The sequence below is a fragment of the Xylocopa sonorina genome, chromosome 1 (assembly GCF_050948175.1).
Source record: "Xylocopa sonorina isolate GNS202 chromosome 1, iyXylSono1_principal, whole genome shotgun sequence".
Taxonomy (NCBI): Eukaryota; Metazoa; Arthropoda; class Insecta; order Hymenoptera; family Apidae; genus Xylocopa; species Xylocopa sonorina.
The window spans coordinates 19,034,558-19,046,615 of record NC_135193.1 but is presented as its reverse complement, the minus strand read 5'-3'; the positions used below and the strand labels follow the sequence as shown (position 1 = coordinate 19,046,615).

The following is a 12,058-nucleotide window of genomic DNA, read 5'->3' as shown; positions in this document are numbered from 1 at the left end:
GTCGACAGTTATCTCCGTCGCAAATCACTTGTGCGTGCCACGTGGCAACGCGTTCGAGGCACCTCGGCAAACAACGACGCCGCGTTCGCCGCGCGGCGTAATCATCGCGCGTACACGACTCCGTTTCCACTTGTCCGACCGGTGACAGGCCGAGCCCACTTCGCCGCGTCGTCTTTTAATTTACTTGCCCGCGCGGAGCGGCGGACGCGCGCGGATCGTTCGCCAGCCGCGATTTATGCGAGCACCGCGGCTACTCGTGCCCGTGTATTTATACAATTTTGATCGTTCGCTCGCGAGCATGCGAGGGACGATTCTCGAGCTGGACGAGGCGTAAAAGTCGAAACGGAGCAGCAACAGCAGCGGACGTGACGGAGCCCACGCGGCTCGCGCCACGTTTGACAGATCGGATCGCAGACGAAGATACGTTCGCGCTAGGGGTTGTCGGAGGTGTAACGAAAACGGAAGCTCGTTAAGCCCGCGAAACGTTCGATCGTGGATACCGAGAAAACGGACTCACCGTGAAGTAGTGGTTCCAGTGCGCAGGAAACGTCAGTCCCGATGAATCCTCGGCCCCGTGGCTACGTCAGGAGCGATTATCCTCGTCACGAGTGCGGCCAGAGCAGCGCGGCGCTTGAACGAGGAGCATCGGGACTCGCGTGTCCTCCGTGATTCCCTCGACACCATATCACCGCGTCATCCTCACGGATCTTCCACCAAACGCGAAGACAATCGAGAGGAACGTACGACAGAGAAGGAGAAAAGGAACAAGTAGAGAAAGAGAGGGAGAAAGAGGAGAGATAGGAATGGAAACGAGGAAAAAGAGAGCGGACAGGAAAGACGAAAAACCAAGAAACGCACCCACTCACTGAACTACTAGCTCGCCGTTTACAACTCGTCGAGCCGTCCGTGTCTCACAACTCCTCCCTTCGGTAACCGTTTCGTTCTCTCACCGGTCGGTTTCGCGCGGCCGCCCCCCCGTCTATCACCGTGCACAAATTCTCATCGCCGCGATTCCTCCGTCACGAACCGATTAATCGGCTTTCACTGGACCGCGCGGGCACTGCGCTCGCGGACGCTCGCAGACTACACGGCCACGGGCGAGTCACGATTCCCGTGATAACGCGCGGTTACCAGCCCGAGCCGTTTCGAACAGAGCGAAAGTAAAGACCCTCCCACGACGACAGCACGTGGCGCACTGACGGCTCCGCGGTCATCTTCCCCACCTCTGACCCCTCCACCTCGCCGCCGCCGCCACCGTCGCCGCCGCCACGCCGCGCCACGCCGCGTCGACCGCCAACCCCTACCTCACCCTACGTCGAAACCCTCCCTTCGCCCCTGGCCACGCTTCCCCGCTCGCAACCGCTCTCCTTGCCGCTCCCATGCTCCCGTCTCCTTCCGAACCCCGCGCCAAATGGACTATCCGCTGCTACCCTACCCTGCCCCGTCTAGCCCCTCGCCTACCAAACCGCCTCCTATCCCCCACAACCCTGTTACCCGCTCCCCCCTCGCCCGCGGCCCTGACCTATCCCCACCGCCGACACGCACCGGCTCCACGTATTTCGCTCCCCACTAGCGCCCCATTCCACCCACGCCCCCATCCTACTCTTCCCCGTTTCACGATCGAGGAGAGTCCTCTCTTTCTCGTCCTCTCCCTTCCTTCGTCGCTCTCGAGGGCCGCGAGCGACTTCTTCGCCCCGTGTACCTTTCCGTTCTTACTACTTTCCACCCCCGTGCACGGTCGCGCGCTCGCGCGCGCAAGCCTCCTTGCGCTACGTTCGAGCGCGATTTTCTTCCTGGTTTATCCGAGAATCGCTGATAATTCCCCTGGTTGCGTCGACTGGTCCCGATTGTAAGAGATTGTGAGAGAGACGAGAGTTCGCGAGAGTCGAGTATGCGAGAGGAACGGTGATTCGTCTTTCGACGGGGTCCGCGGAACCGACCGGACGAAGGACTAACGAGGCGGCGAGCGACGAAGAAGGAGGTGAGACGCGGCGCGCGTTCGAGTACGACGTCGCGGCCGCGTCACCACCCGTCGACGCCGTTGACGAGGTGTACGCCGCGCTATTTCTAGGTGAGAATCTCGCGGTCGCGGTCTAGCGTTACGTAATCTCGAATCCCCGACGATCTCGTTAAAGTTGCTTTCCTTAAGGATACCCACGATTTATAAACGGGTAATACGATTTGCTTAATAATGATTTATCACGCGCTTACGATACTGTTTGTAGCCGTAAATTATACGGCGACGACATTTATTGCCAGGCTGTAACGGGAGATGGCTGGGTGTACGCACCCTTTCGTCTCGGTGATCTCCTCTAGCCGAAGTCGCTTTCGTTCGCGGTCCGCGCGGTTCACGCGCTTAGACGGATTAAAATCGAACCAGGGTGGAAACGTTCGAAGGGCGCGCGCGGCGCGATTGCTGCGCTGCGAGGACGGCTGCACGCGAGAGCTGCACCAGAAGCGACTCGCGTAGGTACCGCACCGTAGCGGCGAATAATCGGAGCCCTTGCCACGGTTGGCCCTTGTTAACGCTGGAATGTAAATCAACTTGTAATAGCGTGGCAGTCGGGGGATTAAACAGCGCGCGAAGACGAACCCCGTGGTGTACACGTACGTATAGAGACGGTGCGCGTGTACGTACGTACGACGACGACGACGAGAAGGTACCAAGTGTCGGCGACGACGACGACGACGAGAAAGACGACGGCGACGACGTTGGCGACGGTAGCGGCGGTGGGACGGGGATGAAAGTCGATGGGTGGGAAGAACGGCAGCACCCTCTCCTCGTGCCCCGAAGCATTAGGAGTTCGGTAATAAATCTCGTTGAAAAAACACACGCGCGCACGTACAGTCACGTACACGGGCGCACGCGTGCGTCTGCGTATGCACGTATTCTCGGAGCAGGGATCTCAGACCGTTCCGCTCTCTTCCTCGCGTCTATCTCGTTCGGCTTGTACATCTGTGCTCCGCTGCGAATGGCAACGAGCGCGAGGAAGAGAAAAGCCGGTAAAACGGTAAGAACGCGGAGAGAGGGACGGAGAGAGAGAGGACGATGTAGAGGGGGACGGGGGGCACTGTTCATACCCCTCCAAGCTTTAGATCTTACCCCGTCTCTCCGTCGCGGAGTACCGCGTCCAACGGCAACGAGGTCGACATGATCTATGCACGCCGCGTAGAGGCGAGTGTCACCGTCTGCTTGATGCATCGGTCCTCACCTGAGCCCTCCCCCCGGCGTCACGTCTCGTCGTTTCTTGGCCGTGCCCACACCGATTTCCTCCTACCACCCCTCCAGACGCCGCTGCCTCGCGGATCATGGATCGCGGATCGCGGAGTCGACGACGATCGCGTGTGTCATTCAACGTCACGTCTTTTTTCCTCGACTCTGCTTCCACTTGTTCCTCTTGTTCTTTCTGTGTTTCTTTTTTTTTTTTTTGCGTTTGGTCGGATCACGGTGAATAGCTGATTCGACTGCGGGGCCCACGGGGAGGAAGCTACATGGTGGATGGAGAGATGGTAACGAAACGTTGGGCGAAACGGTGGGCGCGTTTACAAAAGCTAAGGAAAAATGTGCGAGAAAGCGAGAGAGAGAGAGAGGCGAAGGCGGAGAAAAGGGGGGCCAGCTCCGCTGGCTTGTAGCGAAGAAAAGAAGGCCAGACGCGAATAGTGCGACGACGATGGTTACGTTCTACGGATCAGAGAGCTCGATAGCGTGCCGAAGTCGAAGCGAACGGCAATAAATCCATTTTTCGTGAAGGGTCGGTCGAGGGGCGAGAGCGAGCCAGGGTCTGATTAGCAGCCTGACTCGCCGTACAGGATGACAGCCGGTGAGTTATAATATTGCCCATCCATCTATTTATCTACTCCATCGCCTCTCTTCTCCCCAATGCTACGTCCCTGGCATCTCTCCGTTCCCTCGTTCCCCGGGTTTGGCTCTTTTGCACGCTCTCCTTCGTCCATGGCGGACGCGAGTTCGCCCGGGTTCGCCAAATATAATCCGTCGAAATTCTCGAACGCGCGATTGTCGCGCGGTTGCGAAATCATTTCACGACCCAGGTAACAGGCGCGATCGTAAACGCGCGGCGACGCTCTTCGCACGTCCGTCGAGCGCGCGCGACGTCGCCGCCAGGGTGGAGAAACCCTCCGCGCGAATCTAGTCGCGGAGGGCGTACGGCGGTAGGACGCTGCCCAATACATTGCGAACTGAAAAGACGCGACGCGACGCGACGCGACGTCCCGAACTTTCGACGGGAACCAGTTCATATATCTGAAGTATGGCTGCCATAAATAAGCGAGCCGTCCGTTTGCTCTGTTCGCCCAACCTCTTGCAAATCTTTCCTTTCTTCCCTTTCTTGCCGGCTGCTTCTGTCCTCCTTTCTCCTCCTTACCCACGAATTTCTTCGGATCGTGATATCGAGGTCGCGCGTAGCCGGCTAGTCCGCTCGACAAGCTTATACGTCGTTCGTCGACGAAACACCCGAGAAGGTTAGAGGAGAGGCTGCTTCGCCTCTGGTCCCTCTTGCTTCAGCCTGAACCGCGCGGTTAGTCGCGACGAGGAACCGCGATCGTCCCGCTACGAAGTTCGCTAGGTCGCGGAAACGCCAGGTATATAAGTCTGGTTTCGGTAAATCATCGAGACGGGGGAACGTCGAGGCGCGACGAGCGGAATCGTCGCGCGGGGAAGAAAAGGACGACGCGGTAGCGTTTTTTTTTTTGCAGCCAGATATCGGGCGGACGAGCGAACGAGCGAGAGAGCGAACGGAACAGCGCGGAGCGGGAGTGATTTATGCTAAGTCGGTGATGCTGGCGAAGCGGGGGCCCCGCGTGTAAGTACGTTCTCGGGTAGCCATCTTGGGGTCCCTTCGTTTCGCCGTGGACTCGGATCGATTGACAGAGAGACCCGTGGCCCGATCGCCGCTTAACGAACTCGCCTTTTCCTCGCGACGCTTCCATCGTTTCTCCTTCCCCGTTTCTTCTCTCTGCCCTCTCCTTTGTTCGCCTCACGGCTTTCTCTCGTAACGCAACGCGCGCGTATCTACGATCGATGTTACGCGAGAGAACAGCCCCCTGTGCCGTTCGACGGATTACAGAGCCGCGCGGAGTTTTTCGTGTCTTTGATGAAAATTAGAAAAAGGCGAGAGAAAGAGAGAGATAGAGCTTCTCCTGGAATTGAATTGCAAATTCGATTCAGCCGTTAAAATATGTGCGTACACGTATTTAGAATTTGGGTAACGGCGACGAATCGGATGCAGCCATCGAGCGTGACAGGACAGCAGCTCTGTTCGGTTCGGTTCGGTTCGCCATCCCAGCCGAAAAGTTTCTCGCGTGCCCCCCTCCCTGGCATTCCTCCCGTCTCGTCTAACCGTGAAAACCGCGCCACCGTCCGTTCTGATTTCTATCCGTCAGCGTTGGTCAGATTTACGACGTCGCATAGGGGTCCGTGTGGCCCTGTCGGAGGGCCCGGGGGTCCCCGTGCAACAATGAAACCACGCCATTTGTCACAGAGGCGCTTCCTCCGCTTCTAATAAACGTTCGTCCTACCGTCGTGGTACAGTCGTGCTGCAACGTGCAGCACGGATCGACCTTTGCTTTAGCTCCAAGGATCGTGATCTCTCGAGCAACCACTCTCTCTCTTTCTCTCTCTTTCTCTTCACCTCTCTCTTTCATTCTTTCCCCGCCCCTTTCGCTCCTTCTTCATCTCTCTCTCTCTCTCTCTCTCTCTCGCATCCTTCGACTCTATCTGCCTTTCCACCAGCGTACACCTAACCCATACACACCACGCTGCCTCTACCCTTCTTTTCGCGTCTCCTTCCTCTCCCTCTCTCTCTCTCGTCGCCTTCTTTCGCTCGTTCATCTCGCGCGGCGGTTCTCTCGCCGTTCCTTTTCGCTCCTCTCCATACTTATACTTTGTAAGCCCGTTCGTGTCCACCGGTGGTACCGAAAGAGAGATCGAAACGGTCGTAGGGGAGGAGCGACGGAGGAGGCAGAGGAACAACGAGCACGAGATGGGATACATCGTGCCCACGTTCATACTTTCACATGCCGGCACAATGCACCGGACCATCGAGAGGAATTGTCATACAAATTGTCGCTTATTCAACGACGATCCTGAAGCGAGGATGTACGACCTACGAGTGTGTATATGGTAGCAGCCAAGGCGCGCTGCCTCGTGCTGCTGCCGATTCAGAAAACTCGAAAGCCATCGGACCGGATTAACGTTCGATTAAACGGGACGCGAGCGTAACCGAGCGGAGCGAGCGATCAGCTCCTCGCGACGCGTCGTCCGTCGCGTAAAATTCGCGGGGAAGGGAAAACGCGAGATGGCTCGCAACGACTCCTCGTCGCCGCTCCGTGCTGCACCGAGCGAGGGGATGAAAGACGCGACCGGTAGCTCGCCTACCGTTGCTGGCTGCCGTTTCGTAAACGGAGGTCATCCATAGTTCCCAGCCGGCAGATTCTTTTTTCTCCCCAAACGTCAACCGGCGATATTTATGGCGAGCCATAGAACCGAGGGGTTCGACTAGTCGCCGGGTTTCGCTACACGGCAACAACCGAACCGGGGCCCCCGACGTAATTCTGTCAGCGTCACGCTCTCGGGTCAGTCTCGACCTCGAAACAGCCAGCGTACGAGCGAGACGAAGGCACTGCGAGGGCACGCGGATATACCAGAGGACGGGGTTGAGAAAAAAATCGCGCGACCTTAGCGGATAGCTGGCTTCTAAGTCGATAACGATCGAACGAGGATTCGCCACTTTTTACGTTGGTTTCTCTGATTTGGCGATTGTCGATTTTTCCTCGATGATTTTGCTCGAGACGGGGTGTATCAGCGTCGTGGAACAGGGACAGAACGAAGCGGATGGCGGTCGCGTACGAGCAACGCACTCGATGCTTCGAGGAGGTCGAACGGAGGAGTCGAGAGATTTATCGTCCTCCACTTTTAATAGACGCATACATAGAAAAGGCAGGTCGCGCATCGTGGGTGAGGCTTCGGACGGGTTCGTTAAGTTTGATATCCTTTCGTCAACGTTGACTCAGCGTCGCCTCGTTCGGCCGTCGTGACGCGACGCGGCGGACGGTATTTCCGTCGTCGGCTGGCGAAAGTTTACTTCACAGCCGCGGTGAGATCCGTGCGTGCGAAAAAGGTTATTGGCGCGTTAACCATCGGGGGAGACCGATCGCTAAGCAATACGTGGCCGCGCCTTCTGCGCGTCGAGATAAAATCGCGATCGTGGAAGGATCGCGGCCGCCGCGCTGGATCCTGCGGACCGTTTTCGTATCGAATCGATTTCATAGAACGCAATTCTTTCAAGAAGAATTTCCGCGCCTCCGGTTCGGCTGGTTATACGATATTATATAAAGGAAATCATGTGAGAAGGAATACACGGATGGATGGACGGATGGATGGATGGATGGATGGACGGACGGATGGACGGATGGACGGGACGGACGAAGGTGCGTACGGAGCGATCAGGTTTGAGCAGCTGTCTGCAACCACGTCACTCAAGTTCACTGTGTCGGGTTCGCGGTGGAATGAATGCCTTTCATTATGAGTCTTATCTTCTGTCCGATCTCCCAACCCTTTCTGGCTCGTTCCGTGCTGCACTCCTTTCTTCGTTTCCTCCTCTCCTTCTCTCGACCCGGTCTCTCGGTAGATTCGATAGAGCGGAACTCGCGTTCCCGGAGGATACGACGAAGAGGAGGCGGAAAGGAGGCCCCGCGAGGGAAAGGGACGGAGGAACGTTATCGTCGACCGAAGCACAGCCCTCTTTATACCTGAGTACCGCGAGATTTATCGTGGGTAAACCCGTGGACGTTTTAGCCTTTTTCTCCCGTTTTTATTTCCCCTTTTATTTCTTTTTTCCCCCGTTCCTTCCTCAACGGGGCACCGGCAGCGACGCACCAGCCGATCTCCAGGGTCGAGCAGAGCGATAATTAGAAGGATCCTTCGCGTCTCGGGCGCTTAGACCCGCGATTCGATCGATCGACCACGGTATCGAGGGACCACGACGCCGGAACGATGACGGAAGTTGACCAACCCGTCGAACTTTCGACGCGAACGAGAGCTGACTGGCCGCGGATAGTTTTCGTTACACGATTCGAAGGAAGACGTCGACCGTGAAGATCGAGATCGCGACGCGACACGCGGCGATACGCGTTAACCGCTCGCGATCTCGCCTGGGATGAGCTCGCGTCGACTGTTTCAGAATACGGTAGTTGCGCTCGTTCGATAATTGCGCCATCGATCAAGCATCTCGTTCTTATACTCGCGACACCTCGATCGCGTTCCTGTGCATCGATGCATCGACCGTCGCCAGTGGACTTCGTAATAGAAATATCGTTTGCCTCCAGTTTTGGTCCCGTTCCCACGCGACGAACTAACAACCATGGCAAACATCACTGCACAAAGCAATGGATAAAAAACAAAGAAAAAAAAAATAAATGGATATCCCTACATGTCTAAGTACGTATCGAAGCGAGGATTCCTTTTTACTCGTCTGTAATCCGCGCCTCGAAGATCGATGGTACGTCCAACGAGAGGATAATTCTCCAGGCGAGTGACATAACGCGTATAAAATTTACATGTCAACCTGCACGAGGATTCGGGTACGGTGGACGAGCGCGTTCACCCTTTCGGTCGAAGACGCTCGCTCGAACGGAAAATCGGTTTTGGCGAACACGGGCGCAACAGCCCCGGCGGGCCACCCTCGGGAGTCGACGCTTCCTCAGTTTGGTACAGTTCGCGGTTCGAAAAAAAAGCTTCCCAGCTCGGAGTGGAAGTTCTCGAAACCGGCCTGGGCTGCGTCACGGACACCTGCTATCATCGAGCGGCACGAGTTCATCTTCCGGAGACAGCGCGAATCTCGTATTCCCCTTTCGAGTGTGTAAACGCCGCGATAGCTACGGCGGCGTACGCGCGGTGACAAGCCGGACAGTTTGACACTCGACTTCCTAACGATCGGCGCGGGGCTGTCGGAGAAAAAGGAAGCTTTGAATGCCGATTCTGCGGGCCGCTTGATCGACGCGTCGTCTCCCTGTCAGGGCCGTCTCTTTCCCTCTTCCCATATCCTAGATTTTCTTCTACGAGCCGCGGCTTTGTATGCCGGCCCATTCGAGTTTAACGTTTATTGTTTGCCAGCGGCCGTCTTTGTCCTCCTCGTCACACGCCGTGCTCGCGAACGCGCGCGCACGCGATGCTTCGCGTCGCGGTCGCGTTAACGCGCCTTGTTTTATCAACGGCGAAAAATTCACGCGACCCATCGAGCGCACGCGGCGCGATCCTTCCGAAAAAAGAGAGGGAAGAGCGAGGAAGAGGGGCGAAAAAATGCGAGACCGATAGGGTTCGCGGATCGTGCGTTCGCGATCGCGGAAATTCGCAAGAATCTCGAGGGTAGAGAGAGAGAGAGATAATCAGAGGAATGCGAAAACGAATGACGCGAATAACCGTTCACGGACTCCGATGGAGTCAGAGGCAATTGGATACGTCGTCTTCCTCGCGACTCCGTCACTTCGAGCAATTGACTTTGATCCGTTCGTGCGCGCGTAACATTGAACGCAATTACGGTCAATTTACGATGCCTCCCGGTTCCATTCGCTTCCCTCCCGCTTCCAGTAATCGACCGTAGGTGGAACGCGAGAAACGGCTCTTCTCTCTCGACTCTAGATACGGATAGGAGCGGACGTTCCGCCGTCGAAGGTGACCCACCTTTGGCCAGAGCCCGTCGAACGGCCGCACGGGCCGAAGAAACGACCGATTATTACCCTTTCGTGATCGTTCGACGTTAAAGGCCCGCGAATTCGAGTGGACGCGACTCTTCGTATAACATTAGATCCTATTAGGGAGGGAATAATAACTGCCGGATGAAACGCGACAGACGAGCGACGAACGAAAGGGGACGGCGGTTCGCTGTTCCTCGCGAGATGCGTGCCTGTCGATCGTCACGGCGGTCCGGAACGCGTTCGATTCCCGATCGCTCGCCCAGTTGTCCGCCACGAGTCCTCCTCGCGCATGGCGGTCGAATCGAATGGTGTGCACCGCGCGATGAGATCCCGTGATCTGGGCAACGAAACGAAGGGGGGGACCGAGTAAGCAGCAACCCGTGGGAAGGGCCCTGGTGGGGATGGATACGGAGGAGACTGTTTTACGTTCCTTCGGGGGCGACCGGAAGGGGTAGTTTCTACCGAAGGAAAATTTCGCCTATAAATAGCGGTGTATTCTAAACGAGGTACAGAGAGCGCATTGGATCTAAATTATGAATTTCATCAGCGGCAGTCTGCCGTTTCATTCCGCGTTTTAACCTCCTACTCGGGAAGCTGCCCGACCGACCGCCCACCCTACCAAAACGCTCTCTTCTCGCCCCTACGAGCGAACCCTCCGCGGTCGTCCTCTTTCAACCGACCGGCCCTACCGCCCCTTCCTTCCTGCCCCTGGCGGCTGGTTCCTTCTCGGTCGTGTCTCTTCTTGGCCGTTCGCGTTCGCTTCAGCGTTCGCGGGGGTGGAAACCACCCTCTGTCTCTCTCTCTCTCTCTATTTCTATCCTTCTCGCCCCTTTTACCGGTTGCGCGGCAGATGAAAAGTTTCTGGCGAAGACATAAAAATGCGCCGCTGCATTTCCCTTTTAAAATAACGCCCTTTGCTCCTTTTTCAGTTTATTATTATTATTATCAAGTTGTGCGGGGGGTTGGCGCGCGCGTTCGCCAACCCGAGCCCACCGTTCACCGTCTCGCAACGCGCATATCCGACTTTCTTCCACTCGGGACACTCGAGGGGAGGGGGAGGAGGGCACCGCGGCCGTATCTTTGGCTATAACGCTCGGCAAACTCGCAGGTTGCTTCTCGCCCGTTTTCCACCCCTTTCCCCACATCTCTCTCTCTCTCTTTCTCTTGCTCGTCCACCGTCGATTCCAGCGTTACTCGCCGCAACTCTGTTCGTAACTCCGCGTTTGGGAAGTTCCCGGTTATTATGAGAAGGTACGCTCGACGTTTAGCATAGCTACGCGATGCAGAAGAAGCGAAAGCGCGGGTGGTGGTCGGTCCGGGTAGAGAGGCGAGGGTACACACGCGCGATCGCGAGAATTTAAGCGAAGGAGACAAAGGACGAATTTGGTCTCCTCGTCAGGGAGCGGGGCGACCTTGAACACGATGACGAGCCCGTGACGCGAGAAAGCGTCCGGTTCGGAGCAGAAGCGGCGGAGGCTGAGCGCGGCTAGCCTATTTATAAGCGGGCCGGCAAAAACACGAACGATGACGGCGGGGCGCGAAGTGCCTCCTCTGAACCTCAACGGAGCAGCGGCTGGAGGATCTCCGCGGTGAAGAAAGAGGGGGGGGAGGGCGAGCGAAGAGGAGATGCGAGAAGCGCGAAACCAAGGAGGACCGCGGTGGCAGCGGCGGTGGTGCGACGAGTGCAGCAGACGGGGCGGGATGAGAGACGAGACGAGACGAGACGAAACGAGAGGAGACGCGACGCGACAGGAGTAAGAGGGAGCGAGCGAGCTAGCTAGCTCGAGATCGGGAGCAACGTATGAGAAAGGAGGAGAGAACCGTCGATCAAACGTCGCGAACGTCCGAAGCGTCTGTCTGGAACGAAGACGTCTCCATCAGCCGTCAGATCGAGCCACACGTTCTCCTCGCTCCCCACATTTTTATTGCCGGTTCCAGGGCCGTACCTACCCGCGGCCCGTAAACCGTTTCGTCGATGCCCCGATACACGGAGATAGGGTAATTCGGGTGGTAAAAATCGAAGATGTTCCGCTCGAGGAGGCGAGTGCGCGGGAGGAGGATGTTCGGTCGGGCAGGGAAACGAACCGATAAAACGGGTAGATAGAGGCGGTAGCGGCGGTGGCGGCGGTGGTGGGTGATACGGGGGCGACACGGTTCGTCCGAAAGTGTTGCGGCTAGCTGCGACGCCGGTTCAACGTATGATTATCCGTTGCCCTGGGGAGAGAGACTACGCGGAGATGACGCCTGGCGCGAGCAAGGGGTTGCGGAGAGGTGGGCGCGGGGTGTAGGACGACGCAGGGACGGTTATTAGTTGCCACGCCGTTGTCGTTTTATCTTCGTGCCCAAT

General features: G+C 57.1%; 2 protein-coding genes across 5 annotated transcripts in view; one reads left to right on the top strand and one right to left on the bottom strand.

Moving 5' to 3' along the window:
* The window catches only part of LOC143427279 (uncharacterized), a 154,515-nt gene that overhangs the window by 96,479 nt on the left and 45,978 nt on the right, over nucleotides 1-12,058 (top strand). The window lies entirely within an intron of this gene.
* Tio (zinc finger domain-containing protein tiptop) overlaps nucleotides 1-12,058 on the bottom strand; it is a 67,643-nt gene that overhangs the window by 39,119 nt on the left and 16,466 nt on the right. For 2 of the 4 annotated variants that reach the window (XM_076901161.1, XM_076901184.1), the window contains exon 1: nucleotides 518-740. The exons of the other annotated variants lie outside the window; for them this stretch is intronic. The gene's annotated coding sequence lies outside the window, so the exon portion shown is untranslated. Of the gene's footprint in view, nucleotides 1-517; nucleotides 741-12,058 lie in introns of those variants that run through there. 4 annotated transcript variants of the gene reach the window in all.